Source organism: Pongo pygmaeus, chromosome 17, assembly GCF_028885625.2.
Source record: "Pongo pygmaeus isolate AG05252 chromosome 17, NHGRI_mPonPyg2-v2.0_pri, whole genome shotgun sequence".
Taxonomy (NCBI): domain Eukaryota; kingdom Metazoa; phylum Chordata; class Mammalia; order Primates; family Hominidae; genus Pongo; species Pongo pygmaeus.
The window spans coordinates 27,044,623-27,061,554 of NC_072390.2; the positions used below are offsets into that span (position 1 = coordinate 27,044,623).

The 16,932-nt window shown below is 38.8% G+C and overlaps 1 protein-coding gene across 20 annotated transcripts in view; it reads right to left on the reverse strand.

Moving 5' to 3' along the window:
* PTPRM (protein tyrosine phosphatase receptor type M) overlaps positions 1-16,932 on the reverse strand; it is an 840,386-nt gene that overhangs the window by 265,554 nt on the left and 557,900 nt on the right. The gene's annotated exons all lie outside the window — the stretch shown is intronic.

Below are 16,932 nucleotides of genomic sequence, written 5' to 3' on the forward strand. Positions count from 1 at the left end.
TGAACTGCGGAGAAGGTGAAGCATAATTTTAGGGTGGGGACACCTCCTTAGATAGCTGGAAGGACTCTCTCTGCTTGAGAAGCCTTGGGGGGATTCTGAGCAGAGGAGGAACTTGATCTGGCTTATATTCAACAACACTATCCCGGCAGCCATGTGTACTGCAGGCTGTAGCGTGCCACGGTGGAGACGGACCTCAGTTATGAGGCTATTACGAAGATGCAGGGAAGACACTCAGGGCTTGCAGTGAGAAGGTAGCAGTGCAGGTGGCAAGATGCCGTCAAAGTCGAGACACGCTGTGATGGTCCAGCCATCAGTTTTGCCGATGAACTGGATGTCGACTGTGTTAGGGTAACAACCAGATTTCTGGCAGGAGTCACTGGAGAGACGCAGCTGCTACTAACTGACAGGGCGAGAACTGCAGGAGGAGCAGGTTTGGAGGGGGTGGGTAGGCAGACCAAGAGTTTTAGTTTTGGACCAATGACGTTTGAGATATTTGACATCCAAAAGAGATAGCAAGTAGGCAGTTGGATGGATATACAGGGGAGAGACCTGGGTGTGGAACATAAATTTGTAGAACATAAATCTGTCATAAAAAAGATGGTGATGACAGTCCTGAGTCGGCCGGGGGACACTTAGGAAGTGAACAAGGGAAACAACGGCGGGTCACGTGGAGGCGGATGTCCAGGTGAATACAGACACAGGGAGCATCCGCACGGAGCAGCCAGAGAGGAAGAAAGGGATCACAAAACAGTCTTTTTCTTTTCTTAAGATGGGAAAAATGACAGCATCTCTGAATGTGAATGCTAACGATACCATAGAGAGGGCAAGTTGATGATGCGGGAGGGAAAGGAGCTGCTTGATGGAGGGAAGCCCTTGCAGAGGCGGGAGGTGGGACCAGAGCGCAGAATCAGGAAGGCTGATGTTTCACCCAGAGGAACGGCGGAAAGCCACGCATGCAGCAATGCATAGGCTCTTGGCAGAGCAGATGTGCTGGTCTGAGAGCGGAGCATTTGAAAGGTCTCTTTTGATGGCTTCATTTTCCCAGGGAAAAAGGAACCAAGAAGATGAGGGGAGACTGAGGACCAGGACGGAGGTGTGAGAAATCTCAGGCCAAAAAGTGTTGAAGTTGTCTAGAAGAGGGAAGGGAGGGATGTCCCAGGCTGGGCATGGGTGGAATCTGCTGGTAGCCAACCAGGAGTTCTAAGGACACAGAAGACAGGGTTGGAAGGGGGCTAAGGCATGAGAGAGAAGGGAAAGGTGGGCCAGTGAGAGCAATCCTGATGGCCTCGAGCCAACAGTGAGGGTGGGAAGTGGGGCTGTGGCTGTATCCAAGAGCATGCAGAGCCCTGGGCCATCTCTTCACTCCTCCTAGTTAGGATGAAGAAGGGGAAAAGGAGGAAAAAAAAGGTAGGGGGTGATCCCTACCTTTTACATTGGGGAGGGGAGTGACCAGTGTTCAGATCAGAGATACAGAAGCATCCCTGTGACACTCAGACGTTCCCTCTAAATATAAGGGATGCAGCTGTGAACGTAGGCTAGCACTGTCCCGTTCATATGTGTAGCTAATGTTAGCTTCCACAGGCTCCGAATTAGCAGCCCCTTATTTAGTACGTTTTGTGCTCAAGGTACTGGAACAAGGCTCTGCAGGGGAATCAGAGTTGAGTATGTGCCTCTTCCTTCAGGGAATTGACCACAGTAAATAAGGCAAGAAGCCTTAAGTGTCACAGATGAGCTACACAGTCCAGCTGGGGAAGAGTGGAGGGGTTGAGGGAGGGCTCCTTGTCAGAGGCTGCAATAATGAAGGGGCAGGAAGGACCGGGAAGGTTTCAACGCTGGGTGGGAAGAGTGCCTCATAAGACAGAACAAAGGGGCCTCTGGAGTCACATACTAGCTTCAAGGGCAGGGTCTAGAGCAGGGGCTGGGGGTGATTGGGAAGAGGATTTGGAACTGAGGCTTTATGGTGGGATGGGTGTTGCTCACTGGGTAAGATAGCCCAGACTAAATTTAATAAATAAGGAGCCACAGAAAATAACAGGGCAGTACCTTGAGAACAATTGGGCAGCAATACACAGGCTCACTGAAGAAGGGAAGGGAAGGAAGTCGGGGAGCCATGTGAAGGCTACTGCCCCACCCAGACCTGGAGCCTCCCCTGCCTGAACTGCAAGCGTGGCTGGAACGAGTAGGACACAAGAGACTCACAGAGGCACAGTCAGCTGTGTACAGGTGACAACACCCACAATGGCTCTGGGACTACATGGCCGGCTGGGGCTGTGTGTTGGGTTCAATATCTGAATTGAACCTGAGCAACAAACTACCCCATTCACACCACATGCGAAAGGTTTCAGTGGCAAACCAAATACCACAAAGCCACTCTTGGTATTTGGGGGAGAAAGAAAGAAAAAAGGGGCTAAGGACAGTAACAATGGGAACTGCTGAAAAGAAAAGCTGAGGAGGCTGAAAAACCTTAAGAGATGAGACAGGGAGAAGAGCTAAAAGTAGAAAATAAAATGGAAGCAGTGGAAATATGTAAAAATATTGTTCCTTCAAGCGCGTTTCAAGGAGCACTGGTCCCAAAAGATAATCTAAAATTTAAATTCAGTACTCCGTCACTTTGTGCTAGCATTTTAATGACTTTTATGGAATACTGTATTTTAATTAATTTTCCTTTTGTGTGTGTGTGAACCTATGCAGAGGTAAATTTCTATACTTTTTCTTAAAAACAGCAACATCCTTGTTTTAAAGATCATTGTAAGACAGTTCATTCAGGTCGTGTTGCCCAGAGAATTAAAATCCTTTGCAGTCTTGTTTACTTTTTTTTCAGCTGTTCCTTCTTCACATTATACGTAATCACAAAACACCTCCTAGATTTTTCATTTAAATTACATATCATTGTTTTTCTTCCTGGGAATGTGAAGTCAATCACTATTCCTGGAATCATCTACACTCACATTTTGTGTATTCTTTGTAAACTGATTATGCTTTTGAATTTATAACTCTTCTTCTGTCCCTAATTTCCAGTGTAGGGCAAACAGAGCATATACAATGTACAAGTAATAATCAGAAACATAATTTTTCGTATAAAACCGAGATACTGGATTGTTTGATATATATCTTCTCTAAAAAATCAATCTTTTTTTTATTTTTGTTCTAATTTCATGACAGTTACTGCTCTTTATTTATTGACATGGCTGATGCCCTGTGGAGAAGATGATCTATCAAAGCCTTATCACTTATCATCTGGACACTAAAAGTCCAAGAGAATTATTACTGCTCTTACTATTTTGATGAAATAGTTTTATTTTTTCCATTTGAATTTCTCAAATCATTATCAAGTAATAAAATAGGGAAACAAATTGTCAATAATAAGTTATCAACTGTGTGCAACTTTCACATAAAGTGAATAATCAAAAAAGGAAGTGGGGGTGGCTGCTTCCGAAACAGATGATTCTTGAAGATGATGTAGTTCAGAATGGAAGTTTCCAACCATTTGCTTGAAACTAAACTTTGAAGGCATTAAAATGGAAACCTACTGTCTCTCAAAATTTCTTCCAGATTTGTATTTTAGGTCGTGGTCTAAACCTCGTGTTTACCTCTTAACATTTTTTCCTGTGGGAGAAAGGATCACCACAGCTTCCTACACAAAGTAGTTGTTTGCAAAAACCCCTTAGAGCTTTTCCTGCTGTCTGAAATTTGTCATTCACCATCTCATCAAAAAGTAAGTATACCTAGTCTATTCTGTATGCTTTCTAGAAGTATCAGTATTTCTGAGGCTCAAAAAATGTAGAGCCTAGCAAATTGCATGAGATGTATGACATGACTTTCACAGGGCCTAAGAACTACACACACAAAAGATGGCCTTTTAGAATTGTGATGAGGACTCACAGGGTCTTAGGAGAGAGTGGAAGTCATGTACTCTCCAGACTCTTATTTAGTAAACACACAGTATTTCCTCAAACAATAAATGGCTTTAATAAATATGGCTTATATTTATTGTGGCGTTCTGTTTAATATATTCTAAAACAGAGGGTCTCCAATTACAGGAAGTTTAAAACTCAGGCTGGGCGAAGAATCATTTGGAGAGCTTTGAAACATGCAGATGTCTGGGTTCCCCATGGATTCTGGATCAAAGGTCTGAGGTAGGACCCAGGAATCTATGTAACACCTTTGGGGATTCCCTACACAACATGGAGAAAAACCCAACTCTAGAACCATGGCTCCAAAGTATGAGTGGGGAAGTTTTTCAGACTATGGCAAAATGAGAAAAAAATGTAATTGTGTTGTTATACTTAAAACATCTCCTAATATAATAATATCTTACTTTCTCAGCGATCCAATTTCCATCATTCATTGCACTATTTGAAAAGATCCTTTTATACAATGAAGAGGCAAACGTGGTGGAATCAAATCCTAATTTATGACTAGCCCCAGTATGTAGAGATTGGAAGACACTCTGAATTATAAAGGAATTTAAAGTATATTGATCAACTGCCTGGGTGCTACTAAATACGATAGGAAGGAAGAAAGCTAATCTTTTTGAAGACCTACTTTATATGCTGGGTAACTTATATAATTTTTATTTAATATTATACCATGAAGTATAATTAATATCAGTTTACAAATGAGGAAACTGAAGCAACAGAAGCCATCAAGATAAACAGCTTGTCCTAAGTCAGTGAAAGAGAAGGAATGGTGCTATACTCTGAACCCAGGGTGTCTGACTGTGAAGCCGAGTCCTATTTCATTGCACTACAGCATCCCCCAATATAATACAGAAAACTCGAGTGATTATTGCTCATGCTATGGAATACAAGACTCAAGTTAAAAGTGATCTTGGTCAGCTGTAAACAGGAGGGCCTAACAAAAGAATGAAAAAGGAAAGTACAGAACAATGCAATAAGGAACTAATAATTCGGAAAGAAAAACAAGAGGAGAAAGGATTCTTTCCTGGCCAAAGTGCAGAAAAGAAAGATCTGGTAATATGATCAATACAATTCTGAAATGTACGAGAGTAATGGCATGCACATAATCCTGGAGCATGATATACTAGTCATCATGTGGATGAGGAAAAGGAATCAAAGAAAAGAAACACAAATGATCGACGAGGTAAAAAAGAAGGACTACGAAGAAGGAGAAAAGGAACTAGGGTCATTTATCTAATGCAGGAGAAGGCAAGCAGGTGCCCTGCCATCGGAGCTTCCCAAGAGTAAAGATCATTTCTTACCACCTTTGCTGTCTAGTGATTAACAGTCTCTTTACACGGTGGGCACTTGACAAGTCTTTATTGAACGGATATTGTAAAAGACACAGGAAGCATTTGTAAAGAGAACAATAACCATGAGTGGTCTGTGTATAGATGGAGAAAAATATTTTTGAACACATAAATGTAAAAGCAGGAGTTCAAGTTTGTACAGAGAAAGGCTGAGAGGCTTTCCCCTGTCTATGCACAATGTAGTCAGTATTCAGTAAAAGAGCAAGTAAACGAATTTTGGTTGTATTCAGTCCATAAAACTGGAATAAATTACAAAGGAGGTTTATTCCGCCCTTGGGTTAAAGAATAGTCATCTGACACTAGAGAGGTCAGTTATTACTGTCCTTCCCAATCTCTAACAAGTCTAAAAATGCTACATATTTTTTTCTTTATTCTCACTGCCATCTATTTCTCGTCTGGATTTTTATACCTGACTCCCAAGTAGACACCTTTGCCAGTGTCTTTGACATAGTGCAGCCATATGGATCTTCCTAAATCATAGCTCCAGTCAAGTCACTCTTTCATTTAAAAAAACAAAATCAAATCCAAGAGCTTCTAAATGGTTATTTCAAAAGGCCTTCCATGAGTTAACTCCAACCCCCTTTCCTAATATTATGCCACTCTTCTTTCTGAAATACACCAAACAGAAATGCCCAATTTCCCCAAACCCTCAATATCTCCCTTCCCAAGGCCTTTGTTCCTGCTGCATAAGGGCTTTCCCTACTCAATCTGTGTAGGTTCAAATCCTATCCATCTTCAAAGGCCACAAATTCCAACTACTGCTCCTAATTGCTTTGCAGAAAAGTATTCTCTCTCCTGCTGAACTCCTAGAGCACCTTGCTTCTCCCCTCTTGCACAGAACTTAACTATTTTCAAACTCGAGTTCAGTTATTTTGGTAAATCTTTATGTCATACACTAAACATAAATTCCTTGAGACAAAAGTAGTCTTACTCATCTTTCTGGCCCTCACATGAACTGGCTCATATCTTATCATGTGTCCACAGTGCATGTGAGAGCATGTTTGCTGAATCAAAGATCTCTCATGGTAAAGCTCACTTTAATTTTCCTGTCTTTCTCATTTGTACTCTTTTTTTTTTTTTTTCTATTTAAAGTCCTCAGACATTGGGCAATGGGCATGATGGGAAATAAAAAGAAGGAAAAAGTAGAAGTGAAAAGTAAAGACAACAAGAAATCTTATTTCATGGTCTTTCCTCCACAGATTTCCAGTATTTAGAGAGGGGTTTATAAAGAAGAGAGGCATCTTTGGCTGCCTTTGGATGATCTTACATGAGCAAAAAGACAACACGCTAAGAAGGAAGATGTTTGAACATGAGCTCCACTGAGGATGCCAAGAGATGGCCAGGAAGAAAAGAAGGGTTTTTCTTAGTATGGTGATGACAGATGAAAGTCTACTGTGGTTTGAATGTCCTCTGCAAAATTCATGTTGCGAATTTTGTTGCCATTTTAACAGTCAATATTAAGAGGTGGAGCCCTTAAGAGATGATTAAGTCATGAGGTCAGAGTTCTCATGAATGGATTAATGTCATTATTGTGGAAGTGGGTTTCTGATAAAATGATGAGTTTGGTCTGATTTCTCCTCTCTGTCTCTCTTGCTTGCTTCTGCCTTCTGTCATGAGATGACCCTACCAGATACCAGCACAATGCTCTTGGATTGCCCAGCCTCCAGAACCATGAGTCAAATAAACTTTTATTGTTTATAAATGACCTGATTTGTGGTATTCTGTTACAGCTGCAGAAAACAGACTAAGACAAAATCCTTACCAGAAAATTTGCTGGCCAAACTTTCATCAATGATAAAAAGAGACTAACAGAAAGCAAGAACACGGAAATAAATACCAGTGGCAAAACGTTATATCTTCAGCACTCAATGCTGTGAAATATATATCCATCAATGACTAGAACGTTAACTAGGTACATAACAGAGAGACACAAATTGAGTACCTGTCAAGAATAAAGTGCTATAAACTCAATACTTATAATGATTAAATAGATATAGGTAATTTGTCATGATTGTATATGGAGTTTGTTTTAGAAGTCTTTAAACTAGCCAAAATTTCTGCTGTATATTAATTACAATGGTCTGGGGCTCTTTAGAAAGTAAAAAACAGAGAGGTGTCTAATAAGATAATGCTAGTAGGATTCAAACTATTAAAAGTAATTTTATTTAACAAAATGGCTACTGTAGTCCTATGATCCTACCATGGGAGCATTTTTGGACTTCATTACTCATAGAAGTAAGGCAGAAATACAAATAATTCCCTTTATTAAGTCCCTAAACTGGCTAAAAGACACATGCAACTCACTTTGATGTGGTCTTTACCTATGTGCACGTGTGTGCATTTGTACATAAACATATACCAATATCTAAAGAAATTATTCAAAGACATATAAGGAGAACCCACTGAATTGGTACTACAATCACAAAGACTTTTGTTTATCATGTTTACTGTGAAGAGGTATTACATAAAATTCTGAGTAAAAAATACCAAATTAAATCACCGTAAGGACAATACCTACACAAAATCTCAGACAAAAATTGGTATGCCAGTATGTGTTTTGACCAAGAGCTCCAACTTGAATAAACTATGTTATAATTAATAATAAGCCATAATTAATAACTGCATCATTAGCAACACCAATAAGTAAATTACACATATTAAACTGAACATCAATTACACTGCTCAAGTGATGCATTGCTTGGATATTTACTAGAGTAAATGGAAAAGCTCATCAGAGATACTGATCGATATGCTAAGCAGATGCCATTTATTAACTCCTAGGCAGGTGCCAAGTTTATTTTCAAACATTGTTTCTCAGAGATAGTTATTTATTCCTCTAAATAGAAAAACAGCATGTTGAAGAAAATTCGTGGCTAAGACCTACTTCTAAGTAAGACTTCTCATTCCCTTACAAATAGCTTTATATTTGTCTACTTTCATACCTAGTGTCTGGAAAGGTTATTACATAAGATATCTATAATCCATATAATAGAGTTCTATTAAAGTGCATCCCCTCATGCTCTCTTGAGAACTGATGCTGTTGAAGGCTAAACACAAAGAAAGGCATCCTCATTTAAACTAAGGACACTGAGGGACAAAGGAACCTCAAATGGCCAAGAAAGGGAGCCTGGTGTTCTATTCAGTGTGCTGGGTGGCAGGGAAGTATAAAATAGGTTATGCTCTGTTTTGGACTATTACTGCTTGAAATAAAATAGCTGTATTTGAAAATGCAGTAACTTTATTCATCAGCATCACCAACACCAGCATTGGTTATCATTGCAAACAGCAAGGTAACAGCCTGGGTCATGCTGATGCTGCTTTTATCCCAAAGACAGGTAAATGGAAAATATCATCAGTGGGAGACTCATCACAGGTCTTCACATGTGATAGAATAATAATGTCCCTCTCTTGCTTCGGTGCTCCTGGAGACCACAGCATCCACATGGTGTTCATGTAAATAATACCCTACATACTATCAAGAAATCCATTCATTTTCCCAGAAGTTCAATTTTGAATGTCTCTGAAGAGCTGCAGTGTCAACTTGGGACTGGCAGTGGCCTGGATTAATTACTGAGTCATCTTGAAAGCCTCATGGGCCATAAAACAAACCTATATTAGAGTAACAACAACAAAGCCACATGAGAAGCACCAGCAACTGCTATTTCCACTGCCTTCCCTTGGAGCCAGGTTTGTGCTCTACTCTACGTGCATTTTTGCACTCGACGTCTCACCACTGACTATGAGGTAAAGAAATAGTATTCTCCCTGTTTTACAGATACGGAAGCTGAGATGTTGAGAGATCAAGAGATTTCCCCAAGAAGCCTGGACTTGAACCCACTACTTGCTGTGTACATGCTTTCTAAACTGTGTGCATTGGGTTCCAGAGTTCCTGTGTGAATTTCCCTTTTAAAATCACAGTTAGGGAACTGTTAAGTCCAGATTCCTACCTAACATATTAGAAAACTGCCAATGAAGTGGGCCATGTGGGTTTGAAAATGATATGGAGTCTACCCCGAGGTACACTTTCCTATCATCTGTACCATTAAGGGAAGGAGAGAGAACAAATTCCAGCAGGAAGCTCAGCTTTATCCTAGGTGGCCCACTGCAAGCTTGACATTTTTATTAAGACTTTCGATCTTTCTTTTAAGACTTGATCTTTCTAATAAAGCATGCAAATGTTGCATTTCATTCCACAATACATCAATTTTTGACAAAAAAGTTCTTGCATTATTTATCATCAAGGAAAGTGGTGCTCCCAGAAGATGCACCATGCTTGGCCTTGCGGTTTCATGGAGCCTGGGCTTTCCAGCCAACAAGCATTTGAGATGGGACAGCAGCTGGACAACGGCTCTCACTCAACAGTTCCACCATGGAGAGTGACCTCTCCTCCCCTTTTCCTAAGGACAACCTCCCCAGACAGAGAGAGGTTATTTCAAGAATATAGGGTAGCTAAGCTGGAAAAGCCATGACTTGAGAAATAATCAGAAATGAAAGCCAAATCCAAGATCCTTTCACATTAAAAACAACAGCAGCAATTCTAAAAGTAGAAAAGTAGTATGTGCATGTTGCAGAATGGGGAGGCAGGTGATATTTTTAACATGATAGAATCTTACAAGACAATTTTTAAAAGACTTTAGGCCTCACTCTCAGCCCATTGGAGACATGGAAGAACACGTTTCACACTGATATTGCTGAAAGGGCAAATGAGGTGCATCTCCTCTAAGGACTGTGCTTTTTCTCTTTTCATTCGCCAGCCTGACTTCTCCCTTGATTTTTTGACAAGGTTGGTGAAAGTATTTAAAACAAGAATCCTTTCTTCAAAAAGGGGTATCATGTATTCTAAATTAATTCTTGATATTTTCTTGATCTGTTGCCTCCTCTATATCCTGCTGTCTTATGATGATGAAGGAAATTCTGACTTCCTTTCCATTCTGAATGGATCTAATATATTGGAACACAACCATAAATATTTTCAAAGAACTCTCACAAATACTAGGTATTTTATAAAAATAGTAATCTAAAAGGGTTTATGTTCAAGAGAGCCTAAATCCAAAGTCAACCACAACGTTAATCACACAGCAGTACAACACAGCCGTTTGCCTACGGATGCTAAGGGACATCACTGGGATCTTTAGACTTAAAACTGTTAGACTGAATTTTGATTCCTTATATTTTAAATTGTAGTAATAATTTCCTAAAATAAATAAATGGATGAAAATCAAAATATCACAATTGGTATCTATCAACAGTATAGCCAGGGAACAGCAACTATGTGTCTAGTTCCATGCTAGTCACCGGAGCAAAGAGAAAGAACTAGTGATGCAGATATTGTCATTCAGCTTTGATAAATACTTAAAAAACATTCAGCCTTTCTCATTTTTATTAACATCAAGAATGAACTGGTTTAATTTTACTTAAAAATTGAAATAATATATTTCCTTATCAAAAAGGCAAGAACAATTTCACTATCAATATAAAATCTTTCATGCAAAAATCTTCAAGTGTTTTTTAAACTGAAAGTACTTTCTTTTTCACAGTATTTTGTATCTTTTACCAAACTCTTGGCTAATTTTGAGCTCAAAACTTTCTTTTCAGTATTCTTTTTGGATATGCATAATACACCAAATTAACATCAAAATTAAAAGGTAGGTTTCCTAAAATAAAAAATTTCAATATATGCCATTCAAGCCAGAAAGCTCTATGCCTTAAGCAAACAAAAGACAGTATAAAATATTGTTTTGGTTTCCTTTACCACACTGCTGATAGAAAAGAAAACCACAAAATGGTATCAAAAATTAAATTGTTTTTATACATTGAAAATCTTTTATATAGATTCTTAAGTTTACATAATACAAATGGAAAATAATACTATTTCAGTGCAATATACAGATTTTAAAATATATTGTTTCTGAAATCAAATACTTGACATTTGACTCAGTATTCCATTCCAAAAAATGACAAGAAAAAAGGAACAGCATTCCCCATGGCATGCCTGTATCTTCTCACCATTTTCTTGTAACTGTACTGTTTTATAGATGAAACTGCCACAGCAAAATGACAAATATAACACATAAAAGAACAAAAAGGGCAATAAATCAACAGTGACACTATAGCCCATTAAAATGCAGTCAGCTGGTATTGCAGAAAGAATAAAATTTTTCCCTCATTTTACATTCTTTCTAGCCAGAAAGGAAATTTCAGAATCCTCAAGCAGCCCTTGAAAGAGATGCTGAAAATCTCAAAAATCTCAAATTCTCCTCACGCCAACCCTCTATATTAACTTCCGTAGCCGAAACACATAGCACTGATATCCCCCTCTGCCATTTAATATGAAATGCGCACAACAGTGTATGTGAATTGTTAATCATCTATATTTAAAGAATACTGCATTTGACAAAAAGTAAGATACCTAGTTAGTTGGAAAATGGTAGTTTTAAGTTAGCCACTACTTTCAATCAGTTGGATATCTGCTTAAATGAAAAGTTTAGCCATTTTTTATTTATAAAGAAATCTAAAGGAGGCATTTTCTTCCCTTAATTTTTATCCAAAATTCTCTCAAAAGGTTAAATTGAAGCTTCTGACACTGTAAATGACTCCGGTATCATATAGATAGTACGTTTTCAAGCGCAACTGGGTATATGTTAACTTAGTTCATTACCCACTTACCACTATTACAAATAGTTCAAGATGTTGGTAAGCTTATGGAAGTGGAGCATTTATTGAACTGTTTATGTTGGTCTTAACAAAGGCACTAAATATAAGTTCCTGCAGAGCAAAGAGCCTACCCTACACTTCCATGAACGTTCCTCCTCTCTTATGTAGAGCTCATGGTAGGGCCAGCTCTCCTAGGGGGTGAAAGCTCATTGATGGAAACAATGAATGAGTGAATGAATGAATGAATGAATGATTGCTTCTCTAGTAGTAGAGGATAGTGCTCACAGGACAGCTCCCTAAAGCTACATATTTCAGGGACAGAAAGCTGCAACTTTGGTTTCTGTTAGAGCTAAACTGTATGCACTGTCTGAAGGGAGGCTAACTGGAGGGGGTCTATGTAGCTCTTGGTCCAGTTGCCCCTCCTGAAACCCCATTTACCCTGACTGCAGTCACAGGAGGAAGTGCCACTGTGGCAAGGATGTTTTTTTTTTTTAAAGCAGTGTGAAAATTAGTTCACCCTTCAAGGGAATTTTATCTTTTACAAATAACTTCATCCCATCAAAAAAAATACAGCTGGACTCTGAGTGCCGTTCATGTGCCAAGCACTGAGTGGCAGGCTGAGGAAAGTTTAAAGATATATAAAATATGGCCCCTGGAAGGGATTCTAAACATTCCTTTGATATGGCTGATCCTGTCCCTTTAGTTCCCTAGCATGTGCTCTTCCATGCTGGCTACAGCTGATCCATTCCCCATGACCAGTAATTACTGTATTAATTCCTGGCTTTTACCTCTTCTATTCCCATCTACTTACTCTGTTCTTTTTTATCCAGTGTGTTGGACAGTCTTCCATTTCTTATAGTTTTACTTTTGGTCTTTTGGCCTTTTTCATCTCTTCTCCAATGTTTTTAGTGTGGCTGGAGTACACAGTGCAAAACTGATCCTTTCTGTCCCTCCTAAAACACTTCAATTGCTTCCCACTGCTCCTGGGATCAAGACCGAAGTCCTTAATGTAAGGTACAGGGTAACAGTTGGCCTTGTTCTGCCTGTATAACCTTACTACTCACCCCACACATCCTTTTTGCTCTCTGCTCTCCAGCCATGATGACCTTTCTGCAATTCTTCATATCTGACCATGATTCATCGTACCACCGGACCTTTGTACCTGCTGTTACTGCTACTAACTAAGCTAATGTTCAGTAAACAATCCCACCATCTTCAAGCCATATACTGTCCTCCTTGCTACTCAGTGTGGCTAAGACCCAATCAGTTATATCTTCATCTTACAAATAGAGAACTTTGGGTCCCCAGAAGGACAGACATTATCTACCTGCATCTTAGCTCTGCCATGGTTTACTGAAGATAAAGAGGACTTAGGATGTGAGATGGGATCTGACAGGTGGGAAGTAGAGAAATGGACAGTCAGTCAGCAGAGTAAGAGGAAAACAGATAATGTTGGTGGGAGTGGCTGGGTCATTCTCTTAGAAAATCAATTAACATTCCACCTTTTTTATGGCTCTTGCCAAAAGAAATGGGTGATCGAATTATGCTTTTGTAAGTGGGTTGAAAAACCATTGGTTTGTTTTATTTGCAATGGAAAAGCTTATTAAATTTATATATATATATTAAAAAGAGACATATTTTGCAATCTTGCATAAAGTAACATAAAATCAGTCAAGACAAAATAAACCAATTTCAAAATATTCCTTCCCTCAATCAAAATTTACTCACAATAATAAATGAAAGCTATACAATACCTAGGAATAAAGTTAGTAAGAAAGGTCATCAACTGTTATTCATTCAGTCATTCAGCAAACAATTTGAAACACTTCCTGGGTGCCTGCGGGCTACACTGGGAACAAGACAGACAGACAATGCTGTTTCATGCTTTTGTGAGTTGAAACACCTAGGGTTTGTTTTATTTGCAATGGAAAGGTCTACTGATTAAAAAAAAAAAAAATATATATATATATATATAGCATTCTCCACAGCGTGTCAGGGTTGGCTGGGTTATTAAATCATAAACAAAGATATCTTAATTTAAAAAGCCTAGAGGTATGTGAAAAATAAAAAGTTTTTAAAGAGAAATTCCTAGCATGTATAGCTTTCTACTTTCTTCCCAAATCATTTCTGTATTATGAACAGTGAATCACAAGATAAAAGGAAGAAAGAGACTAGTAGGGGCATTTCCAATTTCTAGAACTTTCTCTGTGTGTACTCTTTAGAGTAGGATTTCTGAGGTAGACAGAACCTTCATTCCAATCAGACATTCCACTCTCCTTTACTATCTCCTAAATCTAGTTAGTAACTTAGCAAAGCATTTTTTTAAAAATTGTGGATGACAACTCATTAATGGGAAATGAAATCAATTTAGAAGGTAGCAACCAGAATTTTTTTTAAAAAAATGAAAAAGAATAATGTAGAACAGAATACGAAAATCAGGGTATATCTTATGTTTGCAGTGAGTAGTGTTGGAAGTACGGTTCTAAAAGTTTTCATCACAGTTAAATTTACATGTATGTATATGTGTATACACAGTACTGGGTAGTTATGTGTTTATTATCATTGATTGGGGTCAAGAAGTTTAAGCAACACTCCCTAGTGCAATGGCAGGACTGCTCATGAAATGTCCTAGCATTCCACAAATTCCTTCTTTGGAACCCTCCTGACATCTGGGCCATTCAAATAACTCAGTCAAGAAATATTTATGAGCACTTTTTTTTTTTGAGACAGAGTCTCACTCTGTCACCCAGGCTGGAGTACAGTAGCTTGATCTCAGCTCACTGTAACCTCTGCCTCCCGGGTTCAAGCAATTCTCCTGCCTCAGCCTCCTGAGTGGCTATCATGCCTGGCACAGTCCTAGGTGCTGGGGTCAGATCACCAAGGTTCTTGTTTTCATTGGTGGTAGACAAGTGGGGGAGGGCCTACCTACACCAAGGGAAACCTAACCAGCAAGCACCACATACCAGTACAACAGGGACAGCAAGGCAAAGGACTCATCATCTCACAAAAGCTTCCCAGTGCAAGTACAGCATCAAATAGAATTTTTAGGGGCAAGATGTCAGCACAGTTAGAACAAAACGAACAAAAAAGAGCGGAAGACTTCAGAATGTATACCTCTTGTATCTTCTATTGGCTTCTGGAAGGGACAGGATTGATCTATTAAACACAACGGTTGAATGGGTCACAGATGGAAAATGTTCAGAGCTGTCCCACTGACCACTTCCTAGGCTGTTTACCACAGTGAGAAATGGTTTGAAATACAGGTCCTTTGGTTCCCATCAGTTATAAAACTGCTGTCTTTTCTTAGCTTTGCTAAATGACAAGTATGATACTAATTTTTCACTCATCTGAGTATGCACTTATGTAGGTTTTGCGGTTACTAATGCAAATGTACTTGATGCCAAGGTGTCTAGGCAACCATACAAAGTAAAACTCCTGAAAAGAGTTGGTCGATTCATACCTGGCACACATAAGGCGCTCAATAAATGTCAAATAAATGACTGAATGAATTAAGTCTCAGGCTTGCAGTATGACTCATGAATAAATCCCTTAAAAAAGACAGTGTTACTGCTATCGAAGTTGATGGGTGATGCAAATGGAAAATGCAAAAGAAATATTATTTGAGTGTGAATTTATCTGGGTAAGACGAACCATCATTAAAACCAGCAGTAAATACTGAAGAAAGAACAAGGTAGTTTTTTACTGGTTTTTGAGGCTTATTCTGACACACTATCATTTTAATCCCTAATAAACCAAAGTAAATGAGGTAGATCACCTGTAGCCCTTATGAGGAATAGCAGCCACACACTGCAGTTGTGTGTGTGTCCTTCAGACTGGCTCCAAAATAATCACACTCACTGTATCTAAATGCCTTACGATGAGGGCTGCTTTATGAAGTATCTTCTCAATCAGACAAGTTTTAGAGTGAAAACTATATTCAGAAGCTTCACTTACTTCATTCCTAGTAAACAGCATGCTTCATTTGAAGTTAGTGGATTATAGGTAAAGCTTGGTAAAAGGACTATTGAATTATATTTCATAAGTATTTGTTTTATGAAGGTGGGAACAACCCATTTTTAACAATGTACTGATGAATCTGGTGCCGGCTTAGACATAATGGGTGGTCAGAGTTGCTGAAGGATCCCAATAACCTTCAAGATGGACTCCTAACCCTACACAGAGTGCCACAGGCCAGTCCTGAAAGGTCAAGGTTTTAGAGGGGAGGACTTATTAAGAAAGGCACTGTCCCTCAAATACTTTTACTTGTGGGAAGAACACTTCAGAAGTTCAGGAGAAGGAAGGGTCTGTAACAAGTAGAACTTCAATCAGGAAAAGAAATACTCTTAAAAGAAACTTGAAGGCAAGGGTAACAGAACTGTCAATAAATTGATAACTTTTCGGCCCTGAAATAGAGAACTAAAAATATGTACAGAATTCCAGTGAAGAAGGAAATAGAATTATTTTACATTTCTTTACCTTATAACATCAGTCTATGATTTTCCTGAGGCTCAGTTTTCTTTATTGTCCAAAATAATAAGTTCACAGAACAATGTAAACATTTGTAATTTATTACCATGAGTTAAGCTTTACCATTTTCTTAAATGTTAGGGGATATTGCCTAGATTCACACACAAAAAACAATTGCTGGAGTGAAAATCATACAGAAAGTAGTTTCTGCTTCTTACTTGGCTTTCATCAGGCCTAGACTGTAAGCAGGTGCTTCTGAAACCAGAATTTTGAGTCCTGCCCATGTAATTATGTTAGAAATCTTGACAATGACTTGCCTTTGTTGGAGCAAAAAAGTTTGTCTTTTGGAGTTCACTAACTACTCACCTTCAATCTGAAGTAATTTACTGGACTCTTCGTACATGAATGTATAGAGATGTCTATAAGGCTTTAGAGGGAAGAGTGAACAAGCTCACTTCTCTTGGTATAAGGAAGCACAGTTCAACTCCATGACTCTAAGCCATTCAATTTTTCTAAACTTTCCTAAATTATTCAAAGCATTT